This window comes from Pinus tabuliformis, chromosome 9 (assembly GCF_031772625.1).
Source record: "Pinus tabuliformis cultivar Carrire ecotype Pingquan chromosome 9, CPIR1, whole genome shotgun sequence".
Lineage (NCBI taxonomy): Eukaryota > Viridiplantae > Streptophyta > Pinopsida > Pinales > Pinaceae > Pinus > Pinus tabuliformis.
In genome coordinates, this window is record NC_142307.1 from 632,201,076 (window position 1) to 632,209,355 (window position 8,280).

The window sequence follows — 8,280 nt, forward strand, 5'->3', positions numbered from 1 at the left end:
AGACTGTTTGTACCAAATGACAATAATCTTAGAGATTTAATTCTGAATGAGTTTCATACCAGTCACTACGCAGGTCACCCTGGATATCAGAAAATGCTTGCTGCACTTCGGAAGGAGTACTACTGGCCAGGAATGAAAAGACATGTAGCTGAATATTTAGCGCGATGTCTAGAATGCCAGCAGATCAAGACAGAGCATCAGCATCCGGCTGGGTTATTGCAACCCCTACCAGTTCCGGAATGGAAATGGGAAATTATATCCATGGATTTTATAACTGGGTTGCCTAGAACAAAGAGAAATAATGACTCTATTATGGTGGTAGTTGATAAACTGAGTAAAGCAGCCCATTTTATTCCAGTGCAATCAACTTACAGGGCAGTCCAAATTGCACACATATTTATGCAGAATGTGTTCAGACTCCACGGGCTTCCGAAGACTATAATATCAGATCGGGATGTAAAGTTTACATCCGCTTTTTGGAAAGCACTATTTGCAGAACTGGGTACACAGTTGAATTTTAGTACAGCATACCATCCCCAGACTGATGGACAGACGGAGAGAGTGAATCAGGTGTTGGAAGACATGCTGAGAGCATGTGTAATGCAAAAACCGACTCAGTGGGAGGATTATCTACACCTGGTGGAATTCGCTTATAACAACGGATATCACACATCAATTCAAATGTCTCCATTTGAAGTCTTGTATGGACGCAAATGTCGGACGCCCTCAAATTGGAGTGGCCCGGAGGATAAGTTAAGGTTGGGACCTGAAATGCTCAAAGAAATGGAGGACATGGTTAAAAAGGTGCGAGCTAACCTGAAGGCCGCTCAGGATCGGCAAAAGAATTTTGCAGATCGAAAAAGAAGGTTCAAAGAGTATCAGGTGGGCGACCACGTTTACATAAGAATACAAGCCAGGAAGAGTACTTTGCAATGGAGCAGTTGTGCCAAACTCGCGCCTCGTTATTTTGGACCTTTTCAGGTCTTGGCAAGAGTTGGGCCAGTAGTGTATCAGCTAGCCTTACCAAGCCACATTAGAATTCATAATGTCTTCCATGTATCCATGCTTAAAAAGTATATTTATGACCCTAAGCATGTGATTAAGTGGCAAGATATACGGGTAAGAGTTACTTTCAATTGAACTAATTGAAGAAGTGTCAAGAGATAGAAAACTGACACTGGTATTGTTTGCAGGTCGAACCGGAAGGAGAGGTCTTGGTCGAGCCGCTGAACATTCTCGACCGGAGAGAAGTACAGCTGCGGAAGCGGGTTATTACCCAAATTAAAGTGCAGTGGCAGCACTATGGGCCGGATGAGGCCACTTGGGAAGATGAAGAGCTTTTTCGGAAAGCTTATCCGGAGCTGTTTGAGAACACTGGACATCGGGACGATGTCCAAACTCAGGGGGGGAAGATGTGATGACCCCGTAAATGTAATTATTTAAAAGTTTACTGTGGTAAAAACTGAATGACATTGAGAACTTATTTTCTTTTAAAGAAGTAATCTGTTAATTTGAATTATGCATTAAAGTAATGTTTAAAGAATTACTCAGAAGAGCATTGAGTTTCCTAAAAGGGAAAGCAGTTAATGGAACTGAAAATAACCACCTCCCTTAACTGGAAGGATTTCCAGGAAAAAGGAAAAGGGTGGATAGTTTTTCTTTCTGTGCTGTAGTGACAGACAGAAAAAGAAAAGAGAAAAACATACCTGGTTTTGGACTAAGTCTGGTAGAGACCAGATAGTCAAGACACTAGGTGTTGTCTTACTGAGGATTGGGATCCGGTAAGCATAAGCTCGGGGGGAGACTCAGGTCCCAAAGGACAAGTCTCAAGGATGGGTGGTTAGCGAGCTTAACACAGGAATTTGCTGAAGGAGTGCTGAAGAACTTCCCAACAAGCGGTAACCAGGTAAGTAGCAAAACCCTAAGATTTTACTACTGTTTGTACAGAAGGGTTAATTTAGAATACTTACAGTTACTGCGTATTATCAGTAGAGGATAGAAACCCTATAGTGCTATTAAGCAAATAGAATAACTACGAATAAGGAAATGATACAGAAATACATGCCATTGTGTCAATTAGATAATTATTTAACTCTGCATACCGTGACAAGAAAGGCTATTTAATAGAACAGAATGAGATAATCGAAGGGGCTAGGGTTTGTATATGCAGGGCCGAGTACTCTGCGAAGGAGGACTTGAAACATTATAATAGAAATCTATACACTAATACTTATCAATTCGAAGAGCCTCTGTAGCCTTACTGTCACGTTATATAGTAAAGCGTAACCTGGAGAAGGGCCATCGAAACCTTAGGTTATAAGACCTGAAGAATATCAGGGTATGGCAGGCAAAAGTTTAAGTTAGAAAACAGAACGAGTTCGCGGCTGGAGAAGTCCTTAAGGCCGGCAGAAGCCTGAGGCCACAGTCGCTGTTCCCATGGCCACCGAGAGATTAGGAAGTAGAGCTTAGGCTCACGCTCGAACCATATCTTTAAAAGAAGGGAAAACAAACAAAGGAATGGTTGCAAATTAAAATGGACTGTCCTGATAATACTTTCGAGCATAAACATTTACATCTTTAACAGATAGATGAATAATCTCTAGCGTATAGGCCGCGTGCAATATCTCCTGTCCAAAAGATATTAAACTTCATATACACAGTAAAGGAAAAACACTGTTACGACAAGAAATAAACGCATAGTCGATTACCATATTCATATCAGAAGACTATATTGTCAACTCTCGTAACTCTTAACAAAGATTTAAGAACAAACTGTATATATAACAGACGGAGTCCATGTCCTGACGGTAACAGAACAATACAGGGTATAGACCCTAAATCTGTATGACCGCAGATCTCATTTTCTTAACCCTCGCCGAGTCGGCCAGACATCTATTGAGTTAGATGCAGGCGTGAATACTGGCTGGGCTATCGAAGGCGGTTGGAGAGCGGCGTATGCCGTCTTACCAAACCCTCTTAGAAGTCATAAACACCATGAATAGACTCCAAAGGATGCATTTAAACAAATAACTGAGTGATGCTGGAACTCAAACCCTTACGGGAGATTTTTATAAAGAAAAACGATAAGAAATATCTTAAAGTATAACATTGTTCTGCGATAGACAGCAGGGCCGAGATATCATTAAACCACATAGGTTATTCACATTCTGTAATAGCCGAAAGAGTTAAAAATCATGTGGGTTCAGTCCCAAATTCATTAACCAGTAGAAGCTATAAAGTATTCGCAGATACAAACTAAATATATGAGTCAATGTTCCAAAAACATAATACAAAGGCAGCCACCGAGTAGCCAGACTCTTGAACCGAGAGTTCGACCCAGAAACTGCTGTAAACAATGGAGAAAGTGTATCGGGCTTCACATACTCAAACCCCAATGGGTATGGCCCCGGATTTGAGAAGGCAGTGAAACTCCATCTGCGCCAACCAAGGAGGAAAGGTGGCGGAAGTTATAAACTAAAACAGCAGTAACCCTCCGACAATCTTATACAAAATCTTAACTAACAGTTCATATTATGAGGTAGGAATTCGTGGCGATAGGGGTACCTGTGCATATCCAGCTTAGTAGCAGCAAAGGGCAGCTTATGCCGCTGAAGGAGTCACGACAGCGGACTCTTCATTACCTGTCAATCAACAAAGAGGCCGTCATACTGTGCGTCTAATGTTAGATTCCTGGACAACAATGTAAATCAAATCAACAGGTGTAAATCTTACCTAGCCTTGGAGCGGTGATTCTATGATGAGTTTGTATGCATTGTCGAGGGCGACTGAAGAAAGCCGGAGCAGGAATTGTGGAGCAAACGCCCAGTGGTAACAGAGTGTTACCCCGAGCTCTGGAGCGCCAAATGGAAACAACAAAACCCCGATGAACGCGGGACATCAACCTTATAAACACGAATCCATAACCCTGCGACGTGGAGTAATCTCCACCTTTGATTATCCTCCAAACCTCCCTGCCATAGATCTTGGCGGTAATGCCAAAGTGCTGAAGGCGGGAAGGATCCAGCCTGCGGAGCCATGGTCGATCACGTGATCAGGCCGGCGGCTTTAAATGCAGGTCCAGGTGTAGTGAAGAGGGGACACCAGCATACAAAAGGCAGTTGGGTTTTTAATACCTTTGCAATAAATTAAGAACCATCCTCTACATAGAGTCGAAATAGTAATAGTCATATGTAGATGGAGCCATTAAACTAAATAATAAACCTTGACACCGTGAGATGAATGCATCAAACATGCTTTATATCCAAATGTGTAAGCATATATATATATGGTTGAGGTTGATGTAATCACCTTATAGAATTTTTTTTTAGATATATTCGAATACAAGTACGAGGTATGTGACACGCACCACAATTTAAAATGGTGAAAATAAATAATACCAATTTCATAATATTTAATATCTGATGAGCATTTCATAAATCGCTTGGGTTTTGGATTCGTCCTAGCCCTCAAAGTCAATCCATTGATTGATTTTGAATGGCCACTATTAAATTTAAATCTCCTTATATTTAATGAGAATTTGATACTCCCAATTCATAAGTGATCAAAATTCAATCTACTAGCCAATGTATCTCAACTCTATAAATTCCCACATCACATATTGGCCAATTTATCTCAAATTTATAATTGTCATATCAAATATTGCACAACGACATTGGAGGAAGATGTCTCCTACAATAGATGTGTAGACTCAACAACTCAGTAGTGTTATTTAAAATCTCATGTCCAATGTAATAAACAACCTTAAGGTACAAAAAAAAAAATATTGTGCCTTCCCATGAGCACCCACAAATGTGTGAGGTCTCTTACTCTAAGAGCATCCTTGTGCCAGACCTAAAATATCTAGATGTCCCTAATAGAATAATAGTAGTCTATCAAATCTAAACATGCATGTGAAGAGGATAGTTTCTTCCAGGTACACACCCCAATCCCTACTAAAAAATTATTACTCTTGTCATTCTTCATACTTTTGGTTGTTTTTTGTTAGACTTGCAGAATATGACAAAGATTGCAGAGAAAAAAAAAATGAAAAAGAATAAACTCAAAACTAGAAATGGACTGAACTAGATCTTCTCATCAATTGAGTAATAACTAAATAGATTATATAGGAGACAAGGGAACATCAATAATAAATAATTGAAGACTCAACTAGAACTCAACTAACTAAATTGAACTCAAATTAACTATGACACCTAGCAAACATAAATGAGACAGGGAGATCAATGCTCTAAACATCCCTTCCTAATCTTAAATGTTACAATTATTATCACTTACAATGCCCAAGTGTTGTCCTTCAAATTCAAATATTGTTTTTCCCAATGGTTTTGTAAAAATGTTTGCAAGTTGATCTTGTGATCCAAAAAAATCTAGAAATATATCTCCATTATTGACAAGTTCTCAAATGAAGTGAAAGAGTATGTCAATATGTTTTCTCTTTTTGTGAAATGCGTGATTTTTGGATAAGGCAATGGAGGAGTTGATCTCGTAGAAAATAGGAATTGGTTCCTTTTGAACATGTGAAAGATCATTCAATAGTCTTCTCAACGATACCTCTTGACAAGTTGCACAAGTTGCAACTACATACTCTGCCTCTACGGAAGATATTGAAACAATGGGTTGTTTCTTCAATGCCCGTGAAATCATATTTGTTGCCAAGATAAATTTGTATCCCGACGAGTTTTTTTTATCATGTAAGTTGTCTGCATAATTGTTGTTTGTGTGGCCTGGGTGTGAGCAATCTTCAAAATTCTTGTAGAATAATCCATAGTCTAGTGTCCTTGCAACATATCCTAAGATTCTTTTTGCAACTTTCCAATGATAATTCTCAGGTGGTTCCATAAATATGGAAATAAAACTAGCTACAACATGATGTCTAGTATAATTATAATAAGACACATGATACTACCAACTAGAATTTTATACAAAGTAGAATAAATTGATGGTCCTTCATCTTATTTGCTCATATTGGTGCCTAGTGGGATTACAATGGCAACTAGTTTGTAGCTTATCACTCTAAATTTTTGTAGGATGTCAATGGCATACTTTTGTTGATAAACAAAAATACCATTCATAGATGCTTAATTCAATTCCTAAGAAATACTTCATGAGGCCAATATCAATCACATCATATTTTGTTTTCATGGTAGCTTTGAATTATTCTAATATCATATTATTGTGTAGAGTAAATAATCAACATAAAGGCAAACAATGAGAATTTTACTTTCATGATTTTTTGTAGAAAGAGTTGGCTCATGGCTACTTCTGCGTAAACTACTTTTGATGAGGTAAGAGTCCATTTGATTGTATCAAGATTAGGGAGATTGTTTCAAGCCATATAAGGATTTTTTAAACTTATACACATTTTGTTCTTATTCTGGAACTTAAAAATTAGATGGTTGATTGACATCCACCTCTTCCTCCAATATGCCATTTAAAAAGTAATATTTGACATCTAGTTGAAAAACTTTCCATTTATTATGAGCTACAGTGGTCAAAATAGTTTTCACTATATCTAACCTTGCTACCAGATTTATCCATAGTCTATGCCAAGTTGTTGAGAGAACCATTTGGCAACCAAACTTGCCTTATGATTCTCGACTTTTCCTTTCTCATTTAGTTTGGTCTTGTAGACCCACTTGACACTAATGTTGGTTTTGTCTTTTGGAAAATCGTGCAGTTCACAAGTGTTGTTCTTCTCTATGGCTATGATTCCATGATTCATTGCATCAACCCAATGTTTTTATTTTACTTCCTTTTCAAAGTGTTTTGGTTGATAGGAAAAAAAGGAAATAAGATTTCACTAATTAAAATCATGCCCCTTCTCATATATATCGCTGATACTTATGGTTTTTTAATTATCTTCTGAAGATGAGGATTCATCTTTTGATTCATTGCTAGAATAAGTACCATTTTTAAAGTGGTGTGTCTCTTCTTGTACCTACAATCTTAGCAACCTTGCTAGATGAGCATGTTGATCTAAAGGGTCATCAATTTGCTCACACCAAGATTTTTTGGTGAGTGGATTCTAGATTTTGTGGGCTATTGATTATAAATTGTGGCCTATAAAGATGCATTCTTCACTTTTGATGTCAAGATTTTTTTGCGGCTTCTATGGAACATGTGAAAATTCTACAAAACAAAATTTTTGAAAGTGAGAGACATTCAACTTCTTACCATGCCAAGTCTCTTAAGGTATTATATCTTTGTCAGTAGTTATTGGAGATATATTGAGAATATGTATTTCAATAGCAAACCCTCCAGTCTAATACTCATTGGACAACTCCTTTTCGCAAAGCATGTATCTTTCCATATTCATGATTGATTGGTTTTTCTCTTTCTACTACTCCATTATTTCGTGGAGTGTATATGATTGTGTTCTGCATAATGATGCCTTTTTGTTGACAAAATGTCGTGAAATCTTGGAACTATAATGTCCTCCTTTGTATGACCTAAGTACTTTTAAATTATTGTCACTTTTATTTTCTACTTCTGCTCTTAACTCTTTGAACCTTGAGAAAGTATCGAGCTTATTTTTAAGAAAATAAATCCATATTTTCATGCTATAGTCATCAATAAAGGACAGAAAATAAAGATTGCCACCAATTGATTGTGTTTGCATTTGGCGATAGAAATCTGTGTGGACTAGTTCTAAGGGTTCTTTTTCTCTAATGGAAGATGTTGGAAAGTATTGTAGCGGCCACAACCACCCTCCAAAATTTTTCCTTAGCCTATTTGGGAGCCTCCCTACCAACCTTTCACAACACCTTGTCTTGCTTCATCAAGTACTCAAGCTTCATTACTTTCCTCGCACAAATGCAGCCTGTCGATCACATTCAATCCATTCCCCTCACATGTTGTTCACCTGGACTTGGTCTAGTTGCATGCTGAGCAGCTTCCCCCTAAAAATTGTGCATTTCTGTAGAGCAGCTAGCCTTCCCTCCAGAAATTGCACAATCCTCTCTGGAAGCCTACTGGGCTCCATGATTGCACAATCCTTCTAGCCAACACTCCCAACAGGATTTGTGCAAATTCCCCTGGTACGGTTGTTCAGCCTAGGATTTGCACAAATCTGGGTATAAATCAACTTCTCTGCCTAGAAATTGCACAATCCACCTGGGAATTCAGCCCAATTCCCAGCCAGGAATGCGTATTTTTCCTAAGCAGTTGAGAAACTGCATGCATGAATAGTCTAGTTGACAAGTTCCACCTGAGATCGAGGAGACTTGACTTGCATGCATGCATGACTTCCTCTTCCTGGAATAG

General features: G+C 38.4%; 1 long non-coding RNA gene across 1 annotated transcript; it reads right to left on the reverse strand.

Annotated features, from left to right (window-relative positions):
* Positions 1-1,898: 1,898 nt before the first annotated feature.
* On the reverse strand, positions 1,899-3,871 carry LOC149150221 (uncharacterized). The gene is made up of 3 exons (XR_016263408.1): positions 3,733-3,871; positions 3,565-3,632; positions 1,899-3,435 (listed from the first exon to the last, which is right to left on the reverse strand). It is a non-coding gene; the product is annotated as an uncharacterized LOC149150221 (long non-coding RNA).
* Between the last annotated feature and the right edge of the window lie 4,409 nt (positions 3,872-8,280).